Here is a 15,383-nt window from a genome sequence, read left to right as displayed (position 1 = left end):
CTTTCATTACAGAAATTACAACATGATACAACAAAAAACAAGGAGAAATTTACACATATTTGTAGACTCATCTCCACACTCCTTGCTCACGAATGCTCGAACACAGCAACTCGAACGCTCGTCCAACATGACCGTTACACAGCATGAACACCACGCACTTGAACTCAAGGATCGCCTTAGTCACGAACACCCCAACAACACGAACGACCTCCACAGAACCTCGACGGCATCGAGTTGAGTATGACACCACCAAGAAGGCTACCTTGGTATTCTCGGTATGAGAATCCAGAGGGTGGGCTCTGTGTGGACTTGGTTTGAGGCAGAAGACGGAGGATACAACAATCGTGTAAATGATTGAGCAAGTGGGAGAAAGCTGAACCTATCGGTACCTGTCTCTTATACACATCTAGATGTGTATAAGAGACAGAATTTCATGTCTGTCGCTTACAAAACACTACACGATCATTTACCTTAGCCAAACTGTCACTTAGTAAATCCTATTTACTTGACAACTTACGTGAGATTCTTTTTCCGAGAGAGAATTCTCAAAATCAAAATTTTCAACATTTCTAAAATTAGGAAAACAATTTTCCTTTTATCTCACAGTTACCATGAACCACCAATAACCTCCCACTCAATTGGTTATTAGAGAAAAAGATTTAATTATCCAATAATTAATAATATTATAAATATAAATGATAACCAACTTATCATACTATATTTATAACCTATAGTTTTAATATTTCATCTCATGAAACATATAAACTTAGCTTTTTAGTTATGTTAATATGCAAATTTGCTTTTTTTTTTTAATATATGCTAGCAACTTTTTTTAGAAGACCCTTTTTATTCCTCTTTGTTTAGACTTGCTACTTTAACAAGAGAAAATTAAGTAGATATGACATTTCTAAGAGTTTTAAGATTCTAAATAAAACTAAAAAGCTAAGTATTTGATTTTTTTTATGAAATTAAAAGAAAAATAATTTTTCTTTTGAAAAATGAGTTTCAGAATTTTGTTAGAAAAACTTAAGAGGTCTAAAATTTTGTTTGTATCCTTACGTGAAATAGTGCATCATCAAATTTTCATTGATAAGAATCAAGAGATTGTGTGAATCAAATGATGCATAAAAAAAAGTGAATGAGTTTCTTTTATTATGTGTTTTCATGCATTTAATCATTCATGAATTTATTATATTCAAGGCAAAAATGGTTTTTTGGAGCATAAAGAATTCAATAGTCATGTTTTTCGAGGAATCGAAATTACGCTATCAAAATGAATCAGAGCCTCAGATTTATTCAGATATGTCAGATCATAGTCGCAAAATCTATGAAATCAGTCTAACTAATCAACAATCTATTAATCTGAGCTCAAATGCTCAAGGGTTCCAGACATACATTTATGTGCAAAAAATTTCAGTACGGCTCATTTCTAAAGCTAATCAAAGAATCCTAAAAGGAATACATAAAACATTCAATGTTTCCCACCCCCAACTTAAAGATGGAACATTGTCCTCAATGTTTAGAGCAAATGAGTTCCAGAAACAAAAAGTAAGGGATATAGAGAGAAACTGAAAAAAAAATTTATTTGAGTGGTGAAGCTTTTTATTAAAGAGAGAGAATAAAGTATGGACATTAATACTCAATCTTCTATTGATCTCTTTCTCAACCCTGTCTTGGCGAAGATTACAATCCCACTATATATATTCTCACAAAGTGTCTCCTTAAATTACTTCAATACATCACTAATAAAAGCAAATGAAAGAGATTATAATAATTAATACAGAATTTCAAAAGTTGTAGTAATTCTTGACCCTTTGTTACTCAAATTACCATAACTTTTCATAGAAAACACTAAACGACTTGAGACTTGAACCATCAGAAAGTACATCCAGGGCATCAAATCCATAGGTCACACATTTAATTTGGACATCGTTTGATCTTCCAAATGCCTGCTAAAATCTGCCTAAAAACCTGACAATCTGAGTTTAATGCTCAACAAATTCCACCCTTAAACTCAAATCTTTCAAGTTCTTCATTCCGATCATCTTTTTCAAATTTTCAAACAAAGCTGTTAGTAGAGGCTTTGTAAAAATATCAACTACTTGGTCATTGATTGAAACGTGAATTATTTTCACTTCTCCATTCTTTACATGTTCTCTAGTAAAATGAAATCGGGCGTCAATGTCCTTACTCCTTTCATGATGGACCAGATTCTTTGCCAACTCAATGGCTGATTTATTGTCAACTCGTATTTCAGTTGCCTCATGTTGTTGTAGATTTAATTCACAAGGTAAGTTTCTTAGCCAAATTGTGTGACACACACACCAAGATGTTGCCACATATTCTACCTCACATGTTGACAAAGTTACGATTGACTACTTTTTTTAGAGCCAAGTGAATGTTGTATTCCCCATGTAGAACACATATCCTCCAATGCTTTTTCTATCATCTATATCTCCGCACCAATCATTTTCAGAGTATCTTATCAACTTGTATTCACTCGTCCTTATGTTGAGAAGCCCGAGTGACTCCGTCCCTCAAATGTATCGAAGAATTTGTTTAATGGCCTTGAGGTGAGAGAGCCTTGGATCCTCCACATATCGACTCACTACCCCAACACTATATGCAATATCTGGTCTTGTGCATGTGAGATATCGTAGACTCCCTACCAAACTACGGTATTCACGTGCATTTACTTAATCTCCTCCCTCAAATCTAGAGAGTTTTGTGCAAAGCTCCATTGGTGTTACTACAAGCTTGCATTCTTCCATCTCATTTCTCTTCAACACGACCTTCGTATATATTTCCTGTGAAACAAAAATTCCAAAGTTTTCTTGTCTAATTTCAAGACCAAGAAAGTATTTCATCAATCCTAAGTCCGTCATTTCAAACTTCTGCATCATAGCATCTTTAAAGTCCACAACCAAGTTCTCATTGCTCCCCATGAAAATAAGATCATTAACATAAAGGGCAACGATAAGCAGATTACCTTTTTTTTTCTTTACGTATAATGCATACTCATATGGGCATTGAATGAACTTGTTAATCTTGAAGTAAGTATCAATTCGAGTGTTCCATGCTCGAGGTGCTTGCTTTAACCCATAGAGGGCCTTCTTTAGTTTCAATACTTTATTTTCCTTTCCAGATTTCATGTATCTAGGGGGTTGCTCCACATAGACTTATTCTTCAAGAACTCCATTTAAAAATGCTGATTTTACATCATTTGATAGATAGCCCACTTGAATTATGCAACTAGAGATAAAAGAAGTCGAGTTGTCTCCATTCTTGCAACTGGAGCAAAAACTTCGTCATAATCGATTCCTGCTTTTTGTTTGTAACCTTTAGCAACTAGACGTGCCTTGTACCTTTCAATCTCACCTTGGGCATTCACCTTCTTCTTGTTTACCCATTTTACACCAATGGGTCTATATCCATCAGGTAATTTCACCAAATCCCAAGTTTTGTTTCTTTCGATTGCTTCTATCTCTTCATCCATTGCGGCTTTCCACTTCTTGTCTCTTATGTCTTCTTCAAAAGCAATGTTCTCTGAGTCTGCTAATAAGTAAACTAGGTGTACTTCATCGGTTGAGTCGTATAGATCTTGTAGACTCCGCATCCTAGGTTGACTCGGCTCTTCCACTTCGTTAGATATTTGAGTAGTCATTAAAGTGTTTATTGGTGCAATTCTCAATGACTCTCCTTGTAATGCCTCCTTTTGATTCTTCCAGTCCCACGCACTTTCTTCATTTACTTGAATGTTGCGACTTACAATCACTTTCTTTTTAATTGGATCGAATAATTTATAAGCCTTCGTCTTCTCGTCATACCCAATAAACACATATTCCTTACTCTTATCATCGAGTTTGATTCTTCTTTGGTCTGGTACTTGTGCATAGGCCACACTACCAAACATTTTAAGGTGAGACAATTGGTTTATGACCAATCCAAACCTCTTGCGGTATTTGACTCGCTGATTTTGTATGTGGACATCGATTTTGTACACACACAACACATTGAACTACTTCTATCCAGAATTCCTTTGGCACGTCTTTATCTTTAACATTGATCGAACCATATCAAGGATCGTTCGATTTTTCCTTTTTGCAATGCCATTTTACTGAGATGAATATGATGCAGTCAAAAATATTTTGATACCTTGTTTCTTACAATAATTTGTGAAATCGGTTGATATGTATTCTCCACCTCTATCTAACTATAAAGCCTTGATGTAAAGATTGTTTGTCTTCTCTACCAACTTTTTGAATACTTCAAATGCTTCTGACTTTTCCTTCATAAAAATAAACCCAAGTCTTTCTTTTATAGTCATGAATAAAGGTAATAAAATACCTTTTCTCACTGAAAGATTTCGAAGTGATTGGGCCACATATGTCTGTGTGTTACAAAAAGAGGTCTCTTTGAACAATATTCTACTTTATTTTGGAAAGTTGTCCTTGCTAGTTTGCCAAGTACATAACCTTCACAAAACTTCTTGGTGTAGTCCATTTTTGGTAGCCCATGGACGATGTCCTTCTTTGCTAACTCTTTTAGTCCGTCGTACTATAAGTGTCCAAACCGTAAGTGCCATAAGAATGCTTTGTCCTCCATGTTGACTTATAAACACCTCTCTTGTACATTCTTCAGGTTGAGTTTGAACATCTGATTCTTTCCCATCTCAACATATCCTTCAAGTGCAACATTCAATCTTTCATGAAGACCGAACATTCTTTCTCCAATAACTGCCCCATACTCAGAATATCACTCTTCAAGTCATGTACATAGTAGACATCCTCCATAGTACCTTCTTTTCCATTCCTTTGGGAAAAACGAATTTTTCCTCGACCTTTGACTTGAACCTTTGATGCATCTCCAAATGACACAAGTCCATCTTCTATCTCTTGCATATCAACAAAAAGATGTGTGTGCCCATACATATGGTTGCTTGTACCGGTGTCAAGATACCACACCATGTCATCTGAAGTGATGCCTTCATGGGCCATCATGAGAGCATTGTCATCTTTGGTCTCATCTTCTGCTACTAAGTTTTTGTAACCTATCTTACCATTATGCAATAATACCAAGCAAGAATTACATACAAGAATTCAATGGAATCAAAGTGTCAATTATCTTCCAATAATTTCTATTCAAATTCAGCCCAAGAACATTCAAGAATACAAAAAATTCAAGAAAATATACAAAAGAACTCAAGAATTTAAACTAGAATTAAGATTTCCTAAGAAATACAGTTACCTAGCCATAGAATTGAGAAGTCTTGAAAGAAATCCTTGAAAAATTGATGCAATCCATGAATAATTTCACAAGACTTGTGAAATTGCAAAAAATCTCTCAATACAAGAACAAATTTGTGAAATTTTCTCTCTAAATTCGATCTAAACTCTCTCTATCAACAAAAAAATGAATTTTCTCCTCAATTGAAGTCTGAAACTGAAGCCTTTTTGTTCTAAAGAGGTTTCAGTGTTGCAACACTATGAATAAAAAGTCTAACACTGCGTTGTGCAGGGGTGCGTGCGAGCTTTTTTATTTTTCCATCAACTTTCAGAGCGTTGCAACGCTGCGTAGAGTGGCACGACGCTACCCTATTTTGCAGCAAAATGGTGCATTATGTCCTTTAGCATCAACCTAACGTTGAGCTTAGTGTTGTGAGGAGCGTTGTGACGCTACGAGTACTGCTGAAGTGTGTACACTTGTTTCTTTAAAGCAAAAAAGTGGTAATTTGTCATGGTTGGTAATTTGTCATGGTTCTTCTTCTAAAGTGATTCTTTGGTGTCCTTTAGCTCGATTTAGTGCCAAATTCTTTAAAATAACTCCATTTGTATCGGGATTGGAATTTACCTATAAAATAGACAATTTAAGCAAAGAATTGAAGCATAATTGAGGGAACTAGTACTAATAAGATAGCTCTTTACAAGACCTATCAGAAATGCTAGTGAATCTTTTTAACCCTACTTCATCAATTGATTTTCTTTCAGTTTCATCGCTTGCTGCTCTTAGTGATTGTCTAAACCACTGCATCCATACACTTTATCACACACCACATCACATTTATCGCCTTACCATCACCATCTTTGTAGTTATTAGATTGTATGTAGTTAAACAACACATACGATTATTGCATATAATTCCCACTTCACCGCAAAAGATCATTAAAGAATTCAAGACACTCACATTACTAAGTCCCTATGTTCGACCCTGGACTTACTAGGAAACCTTGTTAGGATTTATACTTGGATTCAAACAAGGAAAACTTATGTTGCATTGTTATGTTCACTACATATATCATCTAGGCACGACTTAAAGCTATAGAGCACACATTCTCTCATTTTTGAACTATAAGATAGTTCATCACCTCGAATACATAAGAGAATACAGGAAAACAATTAAGATCTATTTACATCGAGAACCAAAAACACGAGAACAAACAAATGATAACAGTAGTCAAAGTTCTTTCTTATTTTAAGTATTGACAATTTAATTGATAAATCATGTTTAGAAAAGAAAATCTAACCAACCTTTATATCTTCGTCATTTAGAAAGTCATAAGATATTGTGATGAGATTGTCATATGATGGGCCCTCCGATGATTTGGGTATATCTATAAATGGTTGGGCTAGAATAGTAAAATGCATTTGAATTGAAGGCATCACTAGTAGTAGTATGGAAGCTAGGGGGTTTGGAACATGAATGGAAGGTGTTGGAATTGTTTGTGGTCCTGAAGATTATTCGTATACATGGCAAAGGAAACAAAAAGAATGGGCGTCTTAAACCCCTCTATCCGTCTATCAAATAATATATATAATCTCACGAACTAACTACTTATACTAACTAGTAGCACAAGTGACAATTCCGGGTCGAACGATAGGGAAGCACTGAAGATTAGTTCCTTGACCGGTGCAAAATAGGTGTTGTTAATTCTATCTTACCCAAGCAAATGAAATTTATAATGCTCGAACAACTACTAAAACTAATATGTTAAAGTGGAAGTAGGAGTTTGATCTCAAGGGAACCTCTATTAATTGGCCGAGAATAACCTTTAGATTCAAAAAGATAGTAATTTCAGCCGGGGGGGGGGGGGAGTGTATTTGTAAAGAAACTAAAAATAAACTAACTAGAATGAAGATGAAAACAAATTGTAAAACAAACTTACCATTTTTTTTTAAAAGAGAGTTGATAGAAAAAGATTCTTGGGAAATCTTGTTACTGGGTTTAATCCTATCATTGTTCTTGAACAATGACTTGAAAACTCAACATTCCATAATCCAGTAAGGAAAGAACTTTAAAGACCCATATAGCCAATTAACATGAATCGCATTAATTAGTCCTAATCTAAGTAAAAAATACTTCCATATAGCATTTATCATGTTCTTTTCTTAGATTGCTTTAAAGACATGAGTTATCATGAATATGACATTCAAGAAACACATTAAAGTAATTTTCAAGAATGATTGAGTGAATGTTCTAAATTAAGAAATTCAAGAGTTAAATTCGGAAAAAGTCATAACTAACACAAGAAAACTTAATTTTTGTAACCTATCTCACCATTATGCAATAGTGCCAAGCAAGAATTACATTCAAGAAATCAATAGAATCAAAGCGTCAATGATCCTCAATTAATTTCTATTCAAATTCAGCCCAAGAACATTCAAGAATACTGACAATTCAAGAAAAAAAATACAAAAGAAGTCAAGAAATTAAACCTAGAAAGATTTCCCAAGAAATAGAATTACATAGGCATGGGAATGAAAAGTCTTGAAAGAAATCTTTAAAGATATGATGAAGTATTTAAAGTCACCTTTAAGTTTAGATGAGGAGGATCCCATACAAAGTAAGAATCACTTTTTAGTTTAGACCTTCTAGATGAAGACATGTTAAAGGGAAACTTGCCCTTAACAAGGTAATTGACCATGTCGGCGTACCACAGTAGGAAAGCAGTTACCTTGAAAAGGTGTTCATCAAGAAAGTATTCTCTAATTGGAATTAACTTTTCTTCTTGCATGATTCGACTTAGTTGGTCGGCCACTGAATTCTCGGATCCCTTTCTGTCTTTGATAGTAAAGTTGAATTCTTGCAAAAAAAAGGATCCATCTAACAAGTCTGGGCTTTGATTCTTTCTTCGTCATGAGGAACCTAAGAGCAGCATGGTCAGTATAAAAAATTATTGGAAAACCGAGAATGTAAGATCTAAATTTATCCAAAGCAAAAATAATAGAAAGAAATTCTTTTTATGTGGTTGAGTAATTTATTTGAGATGAGTTGAGCATTCTAGATGCGAAACAGATCACATGGCACTTTTTGTCAACTCTTTATCATAATACCGCCCCTACTACTAGGTCGCTAGCATCTCACATGATCTCAAATGGCAAGTCCCATCGAGGTGGTTGAGAATTGAAGTTGATGTCAATTTCTCTTTGAGTGTGTCAAAGGCTTCTTTGCATTCCTTATTGAAATCAAGTGGCATCTTTTTTAAGTAGACTTGACAAAGAGAGTGCAATTTTTGAAAAGTTCTTAATGAACCTCTTGTAGAACCTTGCACTACCAAGAAAAGAGCTCACTTCCCTAATGTTTTTAGGAAAGGGAAGGTTAGCTATGACATTTATTTTTTCTTTATCAACTTCTATGCCTTTAGAAGATACAAGGTGTTCTAAAACTATCTCGTGAAAAGCCATGAAGTGACATTTTTCATAATTCAAAACCAAGTTTGTTTTATGCATCTTTTCAAAATCAAACTTAAATTGTGCAAACAATCTTCGAAAGAATTACCATACACAGAGAAGTCATTCATGAAATTTTCAATGCACTTTTCTACGTAGTTGGAGAAAATGCTCATTATGCATCGTTGAAACGTTCATGGGGCATTACATAGCCCAAATGGAATTCTCCTAAATGCATATATACATAAGTGCAAGTAAAAGTAGTCTTTTCTTGATCTTCCTATGCTATTGGTATTTGATAAAATCCAGAAAAAACGTCAAGAAAACAAAAATATGGCTTCCTGACTAGCCGTTCAACTATTTGGTCAATAAAAGGTATAGGAAAGTGATCTTTTTTTTGTTACCTCATTGAGTTTTTTGAAGTCTATATATATTCTCCAACCGTTTTGCACTCTCATTGGAATCATCACACCTTTATCATTTTTCATAATGTTCATCCCGGTCGTCTTCGGTACCACGTGTATCAGACTTACCCATTGGCTATCTGGGACTGGGTATATTATTTCGACTTCAAGTAGCTTGAGGATTTCCTTGTGAACAATTTCTTTCATGGTTGGGTTTAGTCCTCTTTGAGGTTGAATGGTTGTCTTTGCTCCGTCCTCTAGGAAAATTTTGTGTATGCAAAGGTAAGGGCTTATCCCTTTGATATCATCCAAAGTCCAACCAATTGCTTTCTTTTGATCCTTCAATGTTTTTACTAGTGAGCATTCTTGAGAAGATGTGAGTTCTCTAGATATGATCACAGGAAAGACTTTCTCTTCTCCTAAGAAAACATATTTGAGGTGAGAAGGGAGAGCCTTAAGCTCGATCCCCTGTACTTGAGATTCCACAACATCATTATTAGAATAATTATCATTCAAATTCGAAGTAAAGAAAGAGTCAATCGAAGAGTCATCATCATCAAGATCAATGGAGGGGGCAACCAAACAATCCAAATTTTCATCAATAGAAAACAACAATTCATTAAACATGTCCCATGTATATATGGAACAAAGAGACAAATACTCCTCTGGAAATTTCATGGCATCATAAATGTTGAAGGATTTTACCTCTCCGTCAAATTCTACTTATAAAGACCCCTTATTTACGTCAATTCTAGTTTTTGCAGTTTTTTTGAAGGGTCTACCAAGTAAAATATTAGAAGAAGAAGTAGAGTATGGTTCATCCATTTTCAAAATGTAAAAATCGACTGGAAAGATTAATTCTCCTCTCAACAAAACATCTTCCATTATGCCTAGAGGTTGTATGTATGACCTAGCAGCTAGTTGTATGCAAACATTCATTTTTTGTAGCCATTCAATTTAACGTCTTCATAAATATGAAAAGGCATGACGTTTATTGAAGCACCTAAATCTAGCATAACATGAGTAATAATTCTATCTCCTATTTTGCATGGCAAGGTAAACATTCCCGGATCTCTACATTTTTGGGGAATATCCTTTTTTAACAAAGCAAAGACATTCTTGCTAACAGTTACTCTTTCCTCTTTCTTCCCTTTTCTTTTCTTAGTTCACAAGTATTTTAAAAATTTAGCATACCTAGGTATTTGTTGAATAGCACTAAGCAAAAGGATGTCAATTTGTACTTTTTTTAACATCTCAATAAGCTCTAGGTTAGTATCTTCTACCTTAGGTCTTGCTAATCTACTAGGGAATGGTGGCTTGGGTACATACGACTCTAATTTAGGAGGAGAGTAATCACATACCTCGGGAAAAATAGGAGTCTCTTTTGGCCCACTTACCTTGCTTTCTTATTCTTTCATTACCTTTTCTTGCTTCTTGGGAGGAGATTGAACCGAGTTTGCATCTTAAGAGGACGAGGGGATTTCCTTACCACTTCTGAGAGTGGTTACACTTACATTTGCATGCTCCGGTTGAGCAGGGAGCTTTCCAGATGATTTACTCTCAAGCTTACTTACCATAGTTGCAAGTTGCATGATTTGTGTACCCAAGTTTGAGAAGCCTTGTCTAGTCTCTTGTTGAACATATTTTGTGTCTTGTTGAAGTTGTTTGGTTTCTTGTTGAATTGTATGTTGTCCTTTTGCAAATTGTCAAGTTCCTGTTGAAATTTCAAAGAGTGGCTAGCCAGGGATTTCACTACATCCTCGAGAGACATACCTGAGGAGCTTAAAGAAGATTGATTTCAGTTCTCGTATTGCCTTTGAGATCCCCATTTCAAATTGGGATGATCTCGCCACCCTTGGTTATAAGTTTGCCCGTGGGGATTGTACTTCCTTTAGAAACCTCCTATTGCATTCACTTGAGGTTGACCTTATGGGCAAGCTTCGAAGCCATGTCCAACCACATCACATGCTTCACACATTTTAATTTGGGAGAGTCCTCCTTGAGCAACCTGAGTAAAAAGGGAAACTAGATTAGATACTTGAGTTCTCAACTCACTAACCTCTTTAGCCTGAACAACATCATATTCGAGAGTCCTTGATCCAAAATTCTATGAATTCTCCGCCATGGATGATATTAGCTCACTAGCTTCAGTAGTGTTTTGTCAGCTAAAGCTCCACCGATGGCCGCATCAATGTTGCTCTTCTCAGGGGAAGCAATCCTGAATAGAAAAACTGGATAAGGTATTGGTTAGAGATTTGATGATGGGAAAAGGAAGCACAAAGTTGCTTATACCTTTCCCAATACTCATATAGGGACTCTCCTCTATCAATTGCTTTATACCATATATTTCTTTTCTAATATTGTTAGCCTTAGATGCAGGGAAATTTTTTTCTAAAAACTTTTTCTTAAGACCATTCCACATGGTAATCGATCCTGTCGGCAAGTAGTACAACCAATCTTTGGCCACATCCTTCAAGGAGAAGGAAAATGTCCTAAGATTAAGTTGTTCTTGCGTTACCCTGTGTGGATGCATACCATCACATACCAAATGGAATTCTTTCATCTGTTTGTATGGGTCCTCACCTGGATTACCTCAGAAAGTGGGTAAAAGATGAACTAAACTAGGTTTCAATTCAAAAGGTATCGTAGTCTCCAAATATACTATACATAATAGTTGTGTGTAATCTGGTTCGGCAAGCTCTCTTAACGTTTGCTCCCTTGCTTCACCCATAGTGTTTGTTTGTATTGGTTCCTCTTCTTGACTTGATTATTCAAATTCTCCTTTTTTTTTTCTTCTTGTTCTTTCCTTTAGTAGTCTCCTCTCCTCATTGTTGATATCTACAACAAAATCACAAAACACTCTCTGAGGAGCAGGTCATGCACAAAAGGATAGTTTAATCAAACTAACTATTTTTGTTTTTATTTCTATTTCTTAAAAAAAATTCAAAGATTCTAAAAAGCCAATTGCACGATTCCCCATCAATAGCACCAATTTGACCGATGCAAAATAGGTGTCGTTAATTCTATCTAACACAAACAAATGAAATTTATAATGCTCGAACAACTACTAAAACTAATATGTAGTTAAAGTGGAAGTAGAAGGTCGATCCCAAGTGGAGCTCTACTAATTGGCCAAGAATAACTTTTGAATTCAAAACGATAACAATTTGGGGAGGGGGGGGGGTAGTTTTATGTGTAAAAAAACTAACTAGAATGAAGATGAAAACAAATTGTAACACAAACTTACTATTATTATTATTATTATTATTATTATTATTATTATTTTAAGAGAGATAATAGAAAAAGATTCAAATCTTGTTACTAGGTTTAATCCTATCATCGTTCTTGAACAATGACTTGAAAACTCAACATTCCATAATCCAATAAGGAAAGAACCTTAAAGACCCATATAGCCAATTAAAATTAATCACATCAATTAGCCCTAATCTTTGTCAAAAATACTTCCATATAGCATTTATCATGTTCTTTTCATAGATTACTTTAAAGACATGAGTTATCTTGATTATGACATTCAAGAAACACATTAGAGTAATTTTCAAGAATTATTGAATGAATGTTCTAAACTAAGAAATTCAATAGTTAAATTCGGAAAAAGTCCTAATTAACACAAGAAAACTTAATTTTTGTAACCTATCTCACCATTATGCAATAGTGTCAAGCAAGAATTACATTCAAGAAATCAATAAAATCAAAGTGTAAATTATCCTCCATTAATTTCTATTCAAATTCAGCCCAAAAACATTCAAGAATGTTGACAATTCAAGAAAATATACAAAAGAACTAAAGAAATTAAACTTAGAATTGAGATTTCCCAAGAAATAGAATTACCTAGCCATGGGATTGAGAAGTCTTGAAAGAAATATTTGAAGATATGATGAAATCCATGAAGCAATTCACTAGGGAATTGTCAATTTTGCAAGAAATCTCTCAATACAAGAACAAATTTGTGAAATTTTCTTTCTAATTTCAATTAAAGCTTTCTCTATCAATGAAAATAATGAGTTTTTCCTCCTTTGTTGAAGTTTGAACAGTAGCCTTTTTGTTTTGAAGAAGGTCACAATGTTGCAACGTTGCCCTGAAGAAGTCTAACGTTTTGTTATGCAAACATGCATGCACTTTTATTTTTCCATCAATTTTTGGAGCATTACAACACTATGTAGAGCGTTACGATGCTGCCCTATTTTGTAGCAAAATGATGCATTCTGTCCTCCAGCATCGAGCTAGCATTGAGCTTAGTGTTGTGGGGAGCATTGTGACGCTTCGAGCATTGCTGTAGTGTGTTGACTTGTTCCTTTTGAGGGGTAAAGCGGTAATTTATCTTGGCTCTTCTTCTTAAGTGATTCTTTGATGTCGTTTGGCTCGATTTAGCTCCAAATTCTTTTAAATAACTCCATTTGTATCGGGATTGAAATTTACCTATCAAAATAGACATTTTAAGCAAGTAATTGAAGTAAAATTGAGGGAATTAGTAAACAAAATATTGAAAATAGAAGAAAAGAAGATGACACAAGGAGTTTACGTGGAAAACCCTAATTCAGGAAAGAAAAACCACGGTAGAAAAGGACCTATTATTTTAATGTCATATTTACAATAGACCCAACCTCAGATATAAATAGAATGAGGTGAAACCCTAATTTAGCAAATATAGAAAAAATTACAAAAATGCCCTTAGGGCTAATTCAACGTATTTCAACACTCCCCCTCAAGTTGGGGCATAGATATCGGCAAGACCCAACTTGCTAATACAAGCTTCAAACGTCTGTTTCGATAACCCTTTTGTAAAAACATCTGCAATCTGTTGGACTGAAGGTACATAGGGAAAACAAATAGCTCCACGGTCTAACTTTTCTTTAATAAAGTGCCTGTCAATTTCCACATGTTTGGTTCTATCATGTTGCACGGGATTATTCGCAATACTGATGGCAGCCTTATTATCACAATACAGCTTCATGGGCCCTAGACTACTCTCGTGAAGATCAGATAAAACTTTCTGCAACCAGATTTCTCCACACACTCTCAGATTCATAGCTCTATACTCTGCCTCAGCACTACTTCTGGCCACTACACCCTGTTTTTTACTCCGCCAAGTTACCAAATTTCCCCATATAAAGGTACAGTACCCTGAGGTTGACCTTCTATCAGTTACAGATCCGGCCCAATCTAAGTCAGTATATGCCTCGATGCTTCGTGTGTTATGTTTCCTGAACACCAAGCCCTTCCCAGGGGTGGACTTTAGATATCTCAAAATTCGAGTCACAGCTTCCATGTGCTTCTCATATGGACTCTGCATGAACTGACTTACTACACTCACAGCATAGGAGATGTCGGGCCTAGTATGAGACAAGTAAATCAGTTTTCCCTAGGCATTGATACCTCTTTCTTATTCACAGACTTCCTTCCGAAATACTTTTCAGTTTGCTATGTGACCTCAGATAGGAGTGCTCAACTAGGTTGTGCATGCCGGTCATTCCTGTTTCCTTAAACAAGTCCAGAGTGTACTTCCGCTGAGATACAGAATATTCCTGCTTTTGATCTTGCCACTTCCATCCCTAGAAAATACCTTAAACTACCAAGATCCTTGATTTCAAATTCACTTGCCATCCTTTGTTTTAGCTTAGCAATTTCTGTCGTGTCATCCCCTGATAGGATGATCTCATCAACATACACTACCAACACAGCAATCTTTCCTAAGGGAGATTTTTTGGTAAACAAGGTATGATCAGAATGCCTCTGAACAAACCCTTGGGACTTAACAAACACGGTGAACTTGTCAAACCATGCCCTAGGAGACTTCTTCAACCCATATAAAGACTTCTTGAGTTTGCAAACATGATTCCCAAACTTAGCTTCGAAACCTTGAGGTGGACTCATATAAACTTCCTCTTCCAACTCACCATTTAGGAATGCGTTCTTTACATCTAGTTGATGTAGGGGCCAATCTTTATTCACGGCGACAGACAGAAGAACACGAATCGTGTTTAACTTAGCCACTGGGGAAAAAGTTTCTGAATAATCAATCCCATACATCTGAGTGAAGCCTTTAGCAACTAACCTGGCTTTATACCTCTCGAGTGTTCTGTCAGACTTATACTTCACTGTGAACACCCATTTGCAACCAACTGTTTTGTGACCTCTAGGGAGAGCTACTAACTCTCAAGTCTTATTCGCCTCAAGAGCTCTCATTTCCTCCATTACTGCTGCTTTCCACTCGGGAACTTCCATGGCCGCATGTACACTGGTAGGTATTGTTAGAGCATCTAGCTGAGTAGTAAAAGCCTTAAAAATAGGAGAT

The sequence above is a fragment of the Benincasa hispida genome, chromosome 6 (assembly GCF_009727055.1).
Source record: "Benincasa hispida cultivar B227 chromosome 6, ASM972705v1, whole genome shotgun sequence".
Taxonomy (NCBI): domain Eukaryota; kingdom Viridiplantae; phylum Streptophyta; class Magnoliopsida; order Cucurbitales; family Cucurbitaceae; genus Benincasa; species Benincasa hispida.
Note: the sequence above shows the minus strand (reverse complement) of the source record.